Below are 16,202 nucleotides of genomic sequence, written 5' to 3'. Positions count from 1 at the left end.
AGGAAACAGCCTCCTAATTGTTTTTCTTAAGTCTCTATGAAGTTTTTGATAGTACTTTCAAGTTACTTTTGGTTAGTTACTTATGTTTGCTTTGTTTGTATTTAACTGGAGGTCTGTCTTTTTTACTTTATCGTGATTTGTCAGTTCCTGATTCCTGGGAGGTGGTAAAAGAGTTGCCTTTTCCCTGTCATCCTGTTCTTCGGGAAGCCTTTGTGGTTTTGATTCACAATTTCCCATTGTTCCGAACTGCTGCTGTCTCCTCCCTCTGTACCCTTCCCTCCCCACAACTCCAGCTCTTCCCTCGGCCCTCCCCATTCCTGTATCACTTGCCCCACAAATGCCCTTGTGACTGCTTGGAGGCCTCTTGCTGGAGGTTGAGTTAGCTGTCCCGGTAAGTATCATGCTTGTGGGAAAACAAGGTAGATGGAGGGATATGGGGAACTGATCAGTGTTTGTGAGATGTTGCTTTGAAAAGGACAGTTTGAAGTTTGAAATTGCGATTTTAGGAATTCAGGAGCCTCTTTTCATGTTCATTTTTGCTTCTGTTCTTTCGTCCTCTCTGGTTCTGTTATTAAAGGTTTGTAATTTTTTTTCCTGAGTGTTTATTCATGCCCTGGCATTTTGACTTGTATTACAGGTTTTAAAAATCACTGTCATAGATTTTCTTGAGCTTACAGTAGTGTGAAAGGCAAGAGTTGTAGGTGTAGTATTTTAGATGTCCTTCAAAGAGAAGATTATTTATGATTTCTTTAGTTATTTCCAGCATTGACATACTGAAAAATTAAAACATTGAAAGTAATAACAAAGAAAAGATCTTTTTTTTGAGGCTAAGCTGGAAAGTATCATTTGCTGCCAGATCCAGAATGCTTCATTTTTCCTATCAGCAGAATGGTGTTGGCAAAACTCACTAGGATTTTGGCAATATGTTGTCAATTCTGGGAAATAGTTTGCTGAGTACTTAAGGATAACAGATGCTTCTGGGAATTATTTTTGAGGCATTAGATAAATTTGTTCAGTAGTACCTGTGTCATTGAGGTCTGAGATTTTTTTTTGAAAGTAGAATATTTAGTATTTGTTGTTCAGATTGAGCCTAATATCGCCTTCGTAATGGACTTTCTTTGCATTGTCTATTTTATTGCTCAACTGAGAAACTCTGTGTGTGTGTGTGTGTGTGTGTGTGTGTGTGTGTCTGTCTGTCTGTCTATTGAACTGGGTGATGATACTCTGATATTTTAAGCTGCAAGTTGTGAGCCTTGGGTTTTATAGAGGTGTTGTTTTGTTAAGGATTGTTTGGGGAAACTTACCCGTGGGATTTCATTACTGTTCAACTGGGTCACTTATTCAAATGAGAGTACAATAATGATTTCCGGAGCTTCTACTATGTGGCATGTGCTAGTTCCTAATGCTAAGAGTTTTCTATTTACTTCCAATTCCCAGTACAACTCTGCCAGGTTGGTAGTATCCTTCTGGGGAGTAGTCATGCATAGAGATAAAGAATGTGGTCTTTTTTTTTTCCTGGACAATGAGGAAAATAATTCATATGTGGCAGATTGTGAGAATTAAAAGATATACACCCATGTGTTCAGTACCTAGCACAGAGCTGGTATTCGCTAAGTAGGGACTAGTATTACTATAAATTTATAGCTGAAAGAGCCAGAGAGACTAAGTAATTTTTCGAAAGTCTTAGTTGTGAACTCAGTTGTGAACTGTTGGGATTTGAACTGACTCCAAACATTTGGAGTCTGGTCACATACTATTTTTGAGCATTGTGAAGGCTTTCAGAGTGGATCCCAGCCTTTCCTGCCCTCCTGCCCCTCACCGAGTAGATTTCCTTCTTTCTTTTATGGGGGTGACATACCCGACTGCTCAGGGCTTACTCCCGGCTTTGTGCTCAGAGATCACTTCTGGTGGGCTTTGGGGTGCTGGGTCAGTCGCGTGAAAGGCAGGTGCCCTCCCAGCTGTACTATCGCTCGGCACTCGATGCCTCTTTCCTTGGTATCCTCTGCCACCTTCCCGGTCATGTGCTTGCTCTCACACTGGAGTGGCTTGTGCCACTCAGTACCAGTGCTCTCCCAGTAGAAGTGTGTTAAGCCGGTACAGTCAGTGGCTTTCCTTTGATTTTTCTCTTGTTGATAGAGCCATCTTGCTTTCGTTATTTAGGTAGTGGGTATGTTTATACTTATTCACAAATTGCACATAGTTACCATAAATGTTTATATTTTAAAAGCTTTAGTTTTTTTTTTTAATTAGGGAAAAACCTGTGGGTCTAAGTTATTGGACCAGAGAATAATATCAGACTACTTTATGGTACTCATCGTTACCATTTTGTCATCGTGAGACCAAATAATTTGCTATTGATTCTCTTTCCGTTATCACTTCTGTTACTTATTTGGTGCTATAAGAAGAATTATCGAGAAAGACGCAGTGCTTGGTCCTGCTGACCATAATATAGAGTATTTTTTTTAAATCAACTTTTAGAAACATAAGATATGATTTAGGTCTCATATGATCCAGATAGTTGATTCAGGGAGAGAGCAATCTGACCGATCATGCCTATATTTGAATTCTCTATAAACTGAAAATTATAATGGTTTCAAAACTTAGTTCTTTATTTTGTCTGGTTTATTTTTTGGTGGCCTTGGATATGCCACACTCCAGCTCCCATTTATTTCTTCATTTAACAAATATTGAGAGAGTTTATGTTGAATGTAAGGTAATGTAGCTTCTTACATAATATTCCAATAAAGTACTGATTATTTACCAACTATGGAAGTTACTGGGAAGGAGACATTAAGTCCTGTTTTGTAGAGAGCAGTAGTTAGATAATCCTGTGGCAAAAGAATTAATAAAATGTTACTTCTTTCTGAAAGAATATGGCCCCTATTATTTTAAGTTGCTAGCAGAATAGCTTCTTCCAACAGGTTTTCTGAGAGGAAAGGATAACTGGCATTACTAGAGATGTTCTTCAGTAGTGCTAAGTGAAAAGGATCACCAGTTAGGACTGGGAGGATAGGGGTGGAGAGGAATGTTTGTTCCTTATTGAATAAAATGCTGAACATTATATGGAATAAATCTTTCTTCTGTGTGGGGTGCTGGGTCAGTGTTTTTTTGGGGAGGCCACACCTGAAGGTGAGGACATAAGTGCTGCGATTGAACTTTGTGCTTCTGCATACAAAGGGTGCACTCCAACCCTTTAAAGCCTCTCCTTGACCCTACATAGAAGTTTTACAGACATTGTACATATGTGCGTATATAAGAGAAAAATAGAGAAGGATGGGGAGAGGATGACATAGGGATGGTTAGTCATAGTTATGGCTATTGTTTTGGAGTTCCTATTTTTTACGTGACCTTACATATTTTGCATATAACTTTGTGAACGTTCTAAAAAAAAATCACATTTATTTCATGTAGTAAATGACCTGGAGATGACAGAGCGGATTGTAATGCAGATTAATATTAATTTCCTTCAGCAGCAACTTCAAAGCATCTATGCTTTTGCCTAGATGTGAATCAAGTGGTGGGGCACTTTTCTTTCATGTGTGAAGGTTTGGGCTTAATCCAGGCACTGTATGCTTCCCACCTTCCCCTCCCCCTGCCCTGGTACAATGGAGAGTGACCCTGGCAGCCCCTTAGAGTAGCCCTGGGACCCAGCCACCCTTCAGAGCCCTGCTAGGTATGGCTCTACCGAAACTAAAAATGCAAAACAAAACATTAATGCCTGATTTACTAAATACAAGATACTGGCTAATTTATCCAGTCTTCTTGGGCACTTGGGTTGTTTCCAGATTTTAGCTATTGCGTGTAGTGCTGCAGTGAACATGAAAGTACAAGTGGATTTTCTGCATTGTGTTTTTGGGCCCCTAGGGTATATTCCCAGGATTGGTATTGCTGGGTCCTTTGGAAGCTCAGTTTCTAGTATTTTGAGGAATGCCCATGTTTTCCAGAAAGGCTGGATCAGCGGGCATTCTCACCAGCAGTGAATGAGAATCCCTTTCTCCCCTCATTCATGCCAGCACTGGTTGTTCTTGTTCTTTTTGATGTGTGCCAGTCTCTGTGGTGTGAATTGATATCTTGTTGTTTTGATTTGCATCTTCCTGATGATTAGTGACGTAGAGCATTTTTTAAAATAATTTTATTTATTGAATCACCATGAGAGCAGTTACAAAGCTTTCGGGTCTAAGTCTCGGTCATACAATGAAACACCCATACCTTCACCAGTGCCCATTCTCCACCACCAAAAACCCCAGTATACCCCCATCCCACACACACCTGCGGGGCAGATGATTTCCACATTACTCTCTCTCTACTTTGATTACATTCAATATTTTGACACCAGACCCACCATTATTATTTGGGATTTTACCCCAACACTCACATCTGCCGAAAAGGCAGCCGTAGACAATTTGTTTTCTGTTGTTGGTTATGAATAACATATGATGTCTCGCAGCTGTAGTAGTGGCTGCGCGATTTTGAAATTCTGAAATTTTAACAATTAATGTGGGGGGATTTCTATCAAAAGCTGCTGGGTTTCAAGATTTGTTTCTGAGTCTCTGGGATCATGGCTGTTAAGTAGCTTGATCAGGAGCCAGAGAGGCCATTCCTCGGTGGCAACTCGGGGTCTCGTTGGGACGGGGAGGAAAGGGCCGGCGCCACCTCCATCCCATGAGGCCCCGCGTGTCTTGTCACTGAGGACCCAAACCTGACTGTCCAGTGGTCTCTGGCGGATGGCGGTCACCGAGCTGCCAAGGGGGAGCAGGTGGAGGGATAGCACCCTTTCCCCCCTGGGGTGGCCCAGCAACAGTAACCTACTGCAGGGACTGGATGTATTTCTGCCAAAAGCCTTTGGGTTCTGAGATTTGTTTCTGAGTCTCTGGGATCATGGCCATTAAGCAGCTTGATCTGGAGCCAGAGAGGCCATTCGTGGGCAGTGATTCGGGGTCTCGTTGGGATGAGGAGGAAAGGGCCGGCTCCATCCCCATCCTGTGAGGTCCCATGTGTCTCTTCACTGTCGGCCCAAACTTAACTGTCTAGTGGCCTCTGGATGATGACTGCCACCGGGCCGCCAGGGGGAACAGGCCAAGGCACGAAACCTATTCCCACCTGGGGTGGCCCAGCGCCTGCAACCTACTGCAGGGACTGGACGCATTTCTGCCAAAAGCCTTTGGGTTCTGAGATTCGTTTCTGAGTCTCTGGGATCATGGCCATTAAGCAGTTCGATCAAGAACCAGAGAGGCTATGCTTCCAATTATATAGCTGAGCCGGAGGTGGTTTGTGGGTGTGTCTCCCACATACCTAACTTTTGGCTGTTTACTTTCTTGGTCGATTTGTTCGAGCGGGCCCAGTAACGTCTCCATTGGAGACTTTGTTGTTACTGTGTCTGGCATATTGAGTCTCGGTAGCTTGCCGGGCTCTCCGAGAGGGGCGGAGGAATCGAACTCAGGTCGGCCATGTTGGCCGCTTGTAAGGCGAACGCCCTACGGCTGGAGCGATAGCACAGCGGGTAGGGCATTCGCCTTACACGCGGCCAACATGGCCGACCCGAGTTCGATTCCTCCGCCCCTCTCGGAGAGCCCGGCAAGCTACCGAGAGTATTCGATATGCCAGACACAGTAACAACAAAGTCTCCAATGGAGACGTTACTGGGCCCGCTCGAGCAAATCGACGATCAACGGGAGGGCCTTTACCTTTACTTTCTTGGTAAACTTTACTCCAAGTTTTTGGAGTCTGGCCAAAGGCACAGCAGCAATTTTAGGTATCTGGGAGTCTGAAGGCACCATCAGGCTGCTGATGCACTCGCCTTACAGGTGCAGATTGACCTGCTGGCGGCACCATACCCCCAGATGTAGAGCATTTTTTCATATGCCCTTTGGCCATTTGTATTTCTTCTTTGAGGAAGTTTATGTTCATCTCTTTGACTCATTTTTTGATGAGGAGGTCTCTTTCTTTATTTCTTTCTTGAATCAGAGGCAAATATTGATTCCGTTAGATCTTCAGCAATATTTCAAATTAGGTATGGTACATTTCAGGGAGTTAAATTTTTTTATTTAATGAGGGTCTAAATTTATCTGAATGTCTGGATTGGTTGATCTGAATATCTATTTATTTATTTATTTATTAGTGATGCTCAGGGGTTACTCCTGGCTCTGTGCTCAGGAATTACTCCTGGCGGTGGTTGGGGGACCATACAGAATGCCGGGGATTGAACCCAGGCCGGCCACGTGCAAGGCAAATGCCCTACCTGCTGTACTATCGCTCTAGCCCCTGATCTGAGTATTGGTCTCTTGAAATACATCTTTTTTCCTCTATTAGTTAAACTTTCTACGATTCTATGCCTCTATATAAAGCTCCCCATGACATATTCGATATGCCAAACACAGTAACAACAAAGTCTCCAATGGAGACGTTACTGGGCCCGCTCGAGCAAATCGACGATCAAGGGAGGGCCTTTACCTTTATATACAACTTTATGTGGAATTAAAAATGCCTTTACATAATATATAACATCGTCCATATACACAAATAACTGTTTTGTGAGGGAGGATGTGAGTGAAGTCATCTAAGTCTTATATGTATAGAGGAGGATGAAATGAGAATGGAAAGGTAGAAGAGGGTCTGGAGAGGCCTTTGTGCAGTTGTTCATAGTAAGACTATTCTTATTTTTAATGAGATCTAAAGAGGCAAGTCTTTCCAGGTGGAGGCAGCATGTAAACCAAGGCCCCGAGTCTGTGGGCACAGAGCGTATTCATTATACAGAGATAGTCCAGAGTGGGCGGGGGGGGGGGGGCGCACATGTAGGGACTTAATGGAATGTCTGATCAATGAGTGAGTACAAAGTGTATGCGATATCACAGCGGTAGGGCGTTTGCCTTGCACGCAGCCAACATGGCCGACCTGAGTTCGATTCCTCAGCCCCTTTCGGAGAGCCCGGCAAGCTACCGAGAGTATCTTGCCCGCAGGGCAGAGCCTGGCAAGCTCCCTGTGACATATTCGATATGCCAGACACAGTAACAACAAAGTCTCCAATGGAGACGTTACTGGTCCCGCTCGATCAACGGGAGGGCCTTTACCTTACCCCTACCTAATTCTCAAACTTTGTGCAAGTGCTAGGCTTTTTTTTTTTTTTTTTTGCTTTTTGGGTCACACGTGGCGATGCACAGGGGTTACTCCTGGCTCTGCACTCAGGAGTTACTCCTGGCGGTGCTCAGGGGACCATATGGGATGCTGGGAATCGAACCCGGGTCAGCCGCGTGCAAGGCAAAAGCCCTACCCGCTGTGCTATCTCTTCCAGCCCATCAAGTGCTAGGCATTTTAGTGAATTTTATACATTAGTAATTTTACTGACAGAAAATATGGATATAAAATATATAACAGAAAAATTAAGATCATGAGTAGAAGTTGGTAAGAAAAATAGTCTGTCAAAACAGTTGACTCTTTTGGGTTTTTTTCTCTTTAAGTTTACTAGTTCATGACTTTTTGCTCTATTAGCAATAAAATACACAAGTGAGAGAAATGTGTGAGTAATCCATTAATTTCCACTCTTATAAGAAAACTATCGTTCTTCTTCAGTCCAAAGAATGCACCCTCTGGGATTCACTGAGTTTTGAAAAGGGGAGTGTCGTGTTGTTTCCTCTGAAATGCCACGTGTGCTCTCTCAGGCCTTGCTATCAGCCGGGTGGGGCAGGGCTGAATCTTAAACAGTAGCAGCTTTGAAAGGGACGGAAGGAAATCGAAATCCAAACCTGTCCTCTCCCTTTTTCAAAAGATTTGCCTGTTATTAATGAATCTTATATTGTTAGGATATTGGGTATCACAATGTTAGCTCCCTCTGACCGTTTAATTGTGACTTATTTTTCCCCATGTGAAGCGAGGGTAACCACACCAGGCAGTACTCAGGGCTCAGTCTCGGTGGGACTCGGGGACCATCTCCGATGCTGGAGCATCAACTGGGCCTTCAGTGTGCAAGGCACGCATCTCCCCTCCTCTAGCTCTTCTGCCCGAAATACCTTTTTTTGAACTTAATAGTTGTCTATGATTGTTTTTTCATTTGTTCCAGGTCCTATCTAAGTTCTTACATTGCATTTTAATTTTTGTTTTGGGACCACAATGAGCATTGCTCAGGGATCACTCCCGGTGGGCTCAAGGAATCATGTGGAGTGACAGGGATTGAACCCAGGCCAGCTGTGTGCAAGGCAAGAACTTTCCCTGCTGTGCTGTCTTTCTGGTCCCTCATGTTGCATTTTAGGCACTTTTCCCCCTTAGTCTCTTATATTCTGTAAGTTTTTCGGTCTTTTATCTTTTATATCCTTGGCTTTTTGGGAGAATATCGATCATTTATTTTGTCAGTGTCTCTAATTAGGCTATGTCACTGTCACTATCCTCCTGTTCATTGATTTGCTCCAGCAGGCCCAGTAGTGTCTCCATTGTGACACTTGTTACTATGTTTGGCATATCAAATATGTCACGTGGAACTTGCCAGGCTTTGGGTGAGTTACTCTCGGTAGCTTGCTGGGCTTTCTGAGAGGGCCAGAGGAATTGAACCTGGGTTGGCCAGGTCGGCCGCATGTAAGGCAAACACCCTACCCGCTGTGCTGTCGCTCCAACCCGCAGCACATATACTAAAATTGGAACTAAAATTAGGCTATATCTAATGTTTTCTCATGATTGGGATAAAATAATGTGGTTTTGTTGTTGTTGTTGTTTTCTTTTAGGGTCACACCCGGCAATGAACAGGGGCTACTTCTGGCTCATGTGCTCAGAAATTACTCCTGGTGGTTCCCGGGGGACCACATGGGATGCTGGGAATCGAACCCGGTTCGGCCGCTTGTAGGGCAAATGCCCTACCCACTGAAATAAGGTGGTTTAAGCAAGAATGCCTGAGAAATAATGTGTCCTTTTCAGAGTAACTGTTCCATTGATTCATGATGTCAGTATGCATTGTTGCCGATGATGTTGACCTTGTTCCTTAGTTAACCTGCATGATTTCTCCGTTGTAAAATTACTGTCTATCCATTTGTAGTTAATAATATCTTGGTGGAGATACTTTGATACTATCGTTAGAGGTCTTATTGAACTTTTATTTTTATGATTTTTGGGCCACATCCTATTTTTCTCAGGGCTTGCTCCTGGCCTGTCCTCAGTTTCACACTCCTGACCCTTTGCTCAGGGATTTTATGTGGGGCCAGGAATTGAACTTGGGTCAGCAGCGTGCAAAGTTACCAGTCCCATTGATAACCCATTCATAACAAAGTTCCGTTGCTGATAACCCATGGAAGAAAGTTTTCTTTATTATTCATAATTGTAAGCTTCATTTCAGCTAACATTTGAATGACTAGATTTAAATTTTTCTTTTTTTTTGTCCCTGAAGCAGCGTTCAGAGAAACTGATTTTGTGGTTAAGTACAGTAAGGAATAATCAGGGAAACTGCAGCTGCAGCTGGTTTATTACTTTGGCTTAAGAAAAATGGCGGCATGTTTATGCTGTTCTGTGATACTTATTTGTTGTGAAGTAAACCAACTCCGTTTTTTATTAATACAGGGAAATAAATTATTTTTTTTCTAAAAGGTCATCAGCTTCTGAACTTGTAATATTAGTAGTTTTAAACTATGGTCTTTGAAATTTAGCTGTCATTTCCTCCTTGAGCTGTGCCTCCTGGTGAATTATTATAGTAGTTTCAAGAATGCAATATCCAAATGTGCACCAAATCTTTTCTACAATATGTTCTATTTAGTAATAGCAAAATTTATATGATGAATGGCAAATGCTACTTTAATAAAATTTATTAGTATTACTGAATTTAATATAATTTTTATACATTAAAATTTTTTTTGTTTGTGTTTGGGCCATATCTGACAGTGCTCAGGGCTTACTCCTGGCTCTCTACTCAGGGATCACTACTGGCGAGCTTAGGGGACTGTATAGGATGTCTGTATAGATTGAACCTGGGTGGACCGTATGCAAGGCAAAAGCCTGACACACTGTACTATCTCTCTGGCCCCAAATTCAACATAATTTTTACATTATGTATTTTTTACTTTTTATTAATAACACCATGATTTAAATCATGTATTTTTTTAAAGGAACACATACTATAACAGCCTACTATCTGGGCTGTTGGTGTTGGTACTGATATTCTGGGATAATCATGTTATGACTCAGATTCATGGAATCTGAAACTTACGTAATGTAATTTAGGGTGCCGTCTTTTTGAGGATAGGGTTGGGGAAGGCCACACCAGGCAGTGCTCAGGTTTTTTTTTTTTAAATAGAAATATGCAGAACCTGGCAAGTTCTCAGTGGCTTATTCCATATGCCAAATACAGTAACGACAATAGGTCTCATTCCCCTGACTCTTAAGGAGCCTTCAATTGCTGGGAAAAGTCAAGTAAGAAGAGGCTGCTAAAATCTCAGGGCTGGGGGGCTGGAGCAATAGCACAGCGGGTTGGGCGTTTGCCTTGCATGCAGCCAACCCAGGTTCGATTCCCAGCATCCCATATGGTCCCCTGAGCACCACCAGGAGTAATTCCTGAGTGCATGAACCAGGAGTAACTCCTGTGCATCGCCGGGTGTGACCCAAAAAAGAAAAAAAAATCTCAGGACTGGGAGGAATGTTGCTTGGCACCCGCTCATAAAGTGAAGATCAGTGGGATGGCAGTGATACAGTGATACAATAGAAATATAAAAGTTTATTGTTAAACTGGTACAGGAATAATTTAATCAAAGTAAAAAAATGCAGTGTATACAGTATGTACTGACAATAAAAATATATAATGTAAATTAGACCACTTACCATCATACTTGTTTTGTATGCTTGGTATGAAAAATGTCCACTGTTGTTTCATAACATGGTTTTAAATCAAGATCACAATATCCAAGGAAAAATCAACCCTGGGAAAATAAGGAGAACAAAACCATTTTGTAAAAATGGTACAAGAAGAGTACTACACAATCATTATAGGCCTTATCTTACCTGGGGCTTTTTTTTTTCATTTTTCATAAAGTAGTTCACAATATTTGATTACATTTAATATTCGAACACCAATCCAAACACCATTACACTTTCCCACCACCATAACACCTTCCCACCACCATATTTTGAATATTTTCATCCTGAACCCTAACCCCTGCCCCAAAGCAGAACCGGAATAATTTATTTTGTATTGTTTGTTATGAAAAGTCATTGAAAATGCTACAAAAAAGTTTCCTTAGAAGAGAGTGTGAAGATTGTTGTATTTCGCCCAGAGGCCATTGAGCCATTCTATAAGAGATCACTAACATGCTGTTAAAGGCTGAGCCTTGTGGGCATATATATATATGTATATATATATGTGTGTATACACATACACACACACATATATCTATAAAAAAATTTCCCTCTAAGGCTGGCTGCCTCTTACTTTAAATAACATCAAATGGGGTGCGCTGCTCTTGGTGTATCAGCGGTGTGAAGTATGAGATGTGCAGGAATAGGTTCACTCATGGGTGAGACCTGTCCGAGTGTGTGGAGAGCAGCCGTGAGCATGGGAGTGGTTGAGTTCTGGAGGTTTTCAGCAGCTGGGGCTGGGTCCCTTGGGGTGGGGAGGAGTCTCACCTGTCCCCCTCCAGGGCGCCCTGAATGAAACAAGTGCTTAGGGTTTATTCCTGGCTCTTTGCTTAAGGATCATTCCTGGTGGGGTTTGGAGGAACCTTATGGGGTGCCAGGGATGAACATGGACTGGGAACATCCAAGGCTGATCCTTCCCTGATACCATATCTCTTTGCCCCAGGGAATCTCTTAATTAAAAATATTTTTGGTGGGACTGGAGAGATAGTACTGGGGTTGTTATAGTTCTTGCTTTGTCTGAGGGCAGTCCCGGTTTGATCTTCAGTACACACACATCACAATATATGGTCCCCTGAGCATTGCCAGGAGTGATCCCAAAACCCCACAACCCAAATTTTAAAATGGAGCAATATTTTTTTTTCACTAGTTTCTTGATAAATTTACCTTCATGCGGGCTTGCAGAAAGGTTGAGCACCAGTGTTCTCCACCATCTCACGCATGAAAGGTTATTAGCCTGCGCACAGGAAATCAGCGCTTTCAGATGCAAAAAGAATGACGCATAAACTAGAGCAGTGGCACTACAGGGAGGAAGTAGGTAGTAAGATAACATGCTTCTTTGGGAATCTTGGCTTCTAGCTTCCACATTTATTTGTTACTAGAAACTACAAAGTTAATACAGGCCTTTAAAATTAGTCCTAGGAGATACTTAGTAATGATTAAGTACAAGGGGGATTAGGAGTCCTTAGATAGGACTGGAGAGAAGGGTACAGTGAAATCAGGTGCTTACCAGATCACACCACTGGGGTTTGATCTCTGCCACCACATATGGTCTCCTGAGCACCCCCAAGAATGATCCCTGAGCATAGAGCCAGGAGTAATCCCTGAGTGCAGGTGGGTGTGGCCCAAATCTCCCCCACAAGCCCCTCCCCAATAAGATTAAATAAATAGTAAACATAAAAATTTATGTTTAGATTTTGTTTGTTTTGGTTTGGGACCACAGCTGGCAATACTCAGGGCTGATTCCTGGCTCTGTGCTCAGGGATCACTCCTAGGGCAATCGGGAGGACAAAAAGTGGTGCTGGGGATCGGACCCAGGGCAGCCACATGCAAGGTAAGCACCTTACCTGCTGTACTATCTCTCCAGTCCCTTATGTTTAGATTTTGTGTTTCTTTATTATTCAGTCTTGGTTATTTGTGTGTTTCTAAGAATTTATGTATTCCAAGATTTTAAAGTAAAATTTGTTGGTATATAATTACTCTTTTTAGTTTCTAGAATTCATAGTTTTTGCTTTCTTTCTTTATTATTTTGGTTTGTTTGTTTTTGGGCCACACCAAGCAGTGGTCAGGGTTTGCTTCTGGCTTCTGACCCCTGAAGGGGTCATTCTTGGCTCTGCTCAGGGGACCCTATGAGGTGCTAGAAATAGAACTAGGGTTGACTACATGTGAAGCAAGCACCTTAAGCCCTTTACTGCCTTGCTGCCATGACCTTTCGTATTTCTTAAAAATGTTTCTGCTATTGTTGTGGAGGCCATGCATGACTGCTGGAGACCGCCAGGACCGCACCTGGCAATGCTGAGTGAGAGGTGAGTGTGCAGTGTTGGGGTTTACTCAGGGGCTCACCCATGTACGCCTTAAGCTTTACTTTTTTTTATTTGTTGATGTTTTTTACTCTTACACATGTAACAAAGGAATAGGAGTACATTGATAAAAGGAGCTTTTTAATTGGCCATTTCCAATTTGGGACTTGCATTTTAAGACCCAACTTCCTGATTTATGTTTCAAAATGTTCTCTTATATTATTCAACTCACAATAATTTTTTTTCTTCAAGAGTCATAACTTTTATTGACTCAATCTCTTAAAAAGATAGATTGTATCACAGTGTAAAGAAAATTGAGCAGATAACCAAAAGATCCAAATTTTACTTCCAATTCTTTCTCATCTGAGTAGGAAGTAATATAATTATGTTGCTAATGCCCTTCACTACAATTTAGTGTGGAGTTTGTGTGGGAAAATTATCTACCTCTTAGTGAACTCAAAAGTGTAATGATGGCTACCCCAGGAATAGACAAATGGGAAAACTATTATTAATCAGTACACCAAATTGAAATCAACTTATTCCTCTAAAAAATGGTCAAGCACTCCTTTCAACATTCATTAACCAGAATATAGAATCTCAGTGTCAAGGAAATCCCAGATACAGAGCATAATCTGAGTGTTAGAATGAGTTGTGGAATAGGAGTTGATAGAATAAATCAGCTGATTTATTAGGATCTATTCAGAGATTTGCTCGAGCGGGCCCAGTACTTCTTTAATTTTAATCACTGTAGACAAATGGGATTATATTTCTAAAATGAGTTTTACTTCTTAAGCAGCATGATAAGCCTTGGTTTTAGTAGTTTTGTGGCATCAATTATAATCTCTCCTTTTTTATATTTCTGATTTTATTTGAACGAGTCTTGCCTCCTAGTTATCTGTTTTGTTTCTCTTTAAAAAAATAACATGATAAGGCAATGTGAAACTGGCAACCTTTTAAACAAGCAATTGAATATCCATGCAAAAATAATAATGATAAGTCCAGAAAGATAGTACAGCAGGTAAGGTGCTTGCCTTGCACATGGCTAATCCCTGACACCACATAGGAGTAACTCCTGAGCACTGCCAGGTGTGGCCTCCAAACAAACAAAATAATAATAATGGTAATTGGAATGCTTACCTCACACTATCTATAGGAATTAACTCAATGGATCACAGATTATTTTCTGTGTAACATCTGTCGGTGCTCAGGACTTAACTCCTGGTTCTGTACTCAAGGATCACTTAGTGGGGCTTAGGGGACCATATGGGAGGCCAGGGATCGAACCTATGTCAGCCACCAAGGAAAGAGCTCTACCTGTTCTATTACTGTGGCCTCCATAAATTTAAATTTAAACTTAATCATAAAATTTCAAGAACAAAACCCAGGAGAAAATCTTTGTGAACTTGGTTTAGGCAAAGATTTCTTCAACATAGCACAAAAAGCACATCTGTAGAAAGATAAAATGGATAAACCATTAAAAACAAGAAATCCTGTCCATTGATATAGGCCTTTTTTTTTTTAGGCTTTTTGAGTCATACCTGGCCATGCCCAGGGATTACTCCTGGCTCTGCACTCAGGAGTTATTCCTATGGTGCTTGGGGGACCCTATGGGATGCCAGGGATCGAACTTGGGTTGGCTGTGTGCAAGGCAAATGCCCTCCCCCTGACACTATCAAAACAATTAAAAACACATTTTAGACTCGAAAACAAATTGCAGCAGGTATCCAACTAGTATTTCCAAGGAATCTTATCAGATGAAGAGTTGCATGTACTAGCATATAAAGAATTGTCAGCTTTCAGTAATAAAAATAAACAATTGGGGCTGGAGCGATAGCACAGCAGGTAGGGCGTTTGCACATGGCCAACCAGGGTTTGATTGCCAGCATCCCATATGGTCCCCTGAGTAATTCCTGAGTGCATGATCCAGGAGTAATCCCCCCCCCCCCCCCGCTCTCCCCCGTGCATCACTGGGTGTGACCCCCCCCCAAAAAAAGCAAAAAAAAAATCAATTTGGAAACCAAGCAGACCAAAATCCCTATGGCTGGAGAGATGACTCAAGGCCCTGAAGTGCATATTTTACATGCACAGACCTCATGTTTGTTCCTCAGAACTACTTTGTCCCGGGAACACTGCCAGGTATGAACCAGCTAGGGACCCACCAGTGCTGAAAAACTCAGCCTGAGTAAAGTGTCTCCAGGAATGGTCAGTTTCTGGACACCCAGACACAACTGGGGGGGCCTCCATAGAGTAAAGAAAGAAGACAAACTGGGGGAAAGGAAAAAACCCACCCAGCTTTTAGTTTCATTGATCTTTCCTATTGTCCTTCTAGTATGTTTGCTTGATTGTGAGATTCCTTTCACAATACTATACACATGTCACTTCATACTTTCAATAGGTCACAATGTCATCTGTCAAGAATACCTCAGTAAAGCTAAGAAAAAATTACTCAACAGCTTTATTTGGTATTCCCTAGAGTTTATTCAGCTGTTGTAAAATTACAGGTTACTGTATCTTTTTCAGAATTGAGAATAACACAGATAACACAGCGGGTTGGGTGTTTGCCTTGCATGCAGCCGACCTGGGTTTGATTCCTTCATCCCTCTCGGAGAGCCCGGCAAGCTACCGAGAGTATCTCGCCCACACGGCAGAGCCTGGCAAGCTCCCCGTGGCGTGGCGTATTCGATATGCCAGAAACAGTAATGATAAGTCTCACAATGGAGACGTTACTGGAAATCGATGAACAACAGGGAGGACAGACAGTGCTACGGAGAGTAAAACAGTAACAACATTTCAGGTCAGAGAGATAGTACAGATGGGGCATTTGCCTTCCCAGGTTCAATCCCTGGCATTATATCTCGTCCCTGGAGCACTACCAGGACCAATTCCTGAGTGTGGAGCCAGGAGTAATCCCTGAGCATTGCCGCTGGGTCTGACCCAAAATGCCAACAAACAAAAATACCCCATAAACAAAAACCAAAATACAATGACAGCAAAAATTCTTATTGTTTTACTTGATTATTGACTCGACAGTGCAGGGAATCAAACCAGGACCTCGCACAAACAAGCCAAGTTCTCTAACACTGAACT

General features: G+C 42.2%; 1 protein-coding gene across 1 annotated transcript in view; it reads left to right on the top strand.

Annotated features, from left to right (window-relative positions):
• Positions 1-288: 288 nt before the first annotated feature.
• The window catches only part of USP54 (ubiquitin specific peptidase 54), a 98,715-nt gene continuing 82,801 nt past the window's right edge, over positions 289-16,202 (top strand). Inside the window, exon 1 of the mRNA XM_056113336.1 lies at positions 289-391. The gene's annotated coding sequence lies outside the window, so the exon portion shown is untranslated. The remainder of the gene's footprint in view (positions 392-16,202) is intronic.

The sequence above is a fragment of the Sorex fumeus genome, unplaced genomic scaffold, assembly GCF_029834395.1.
Source record: "Sorex fumeus unplaced genomic scaffold, SorFum_2.1 ptg000020l, whole genome shotgun sequence".
Classification (NCBI taxonomy): Eukaryota; Metazoa; Chordata; class Mammalia; order Eulipotyphla; family Soricidae; genus Sorex; species Sorex fumeus.
This window is presented reverse-complemented; position numbering and strand designations above follow the sequence as displayed.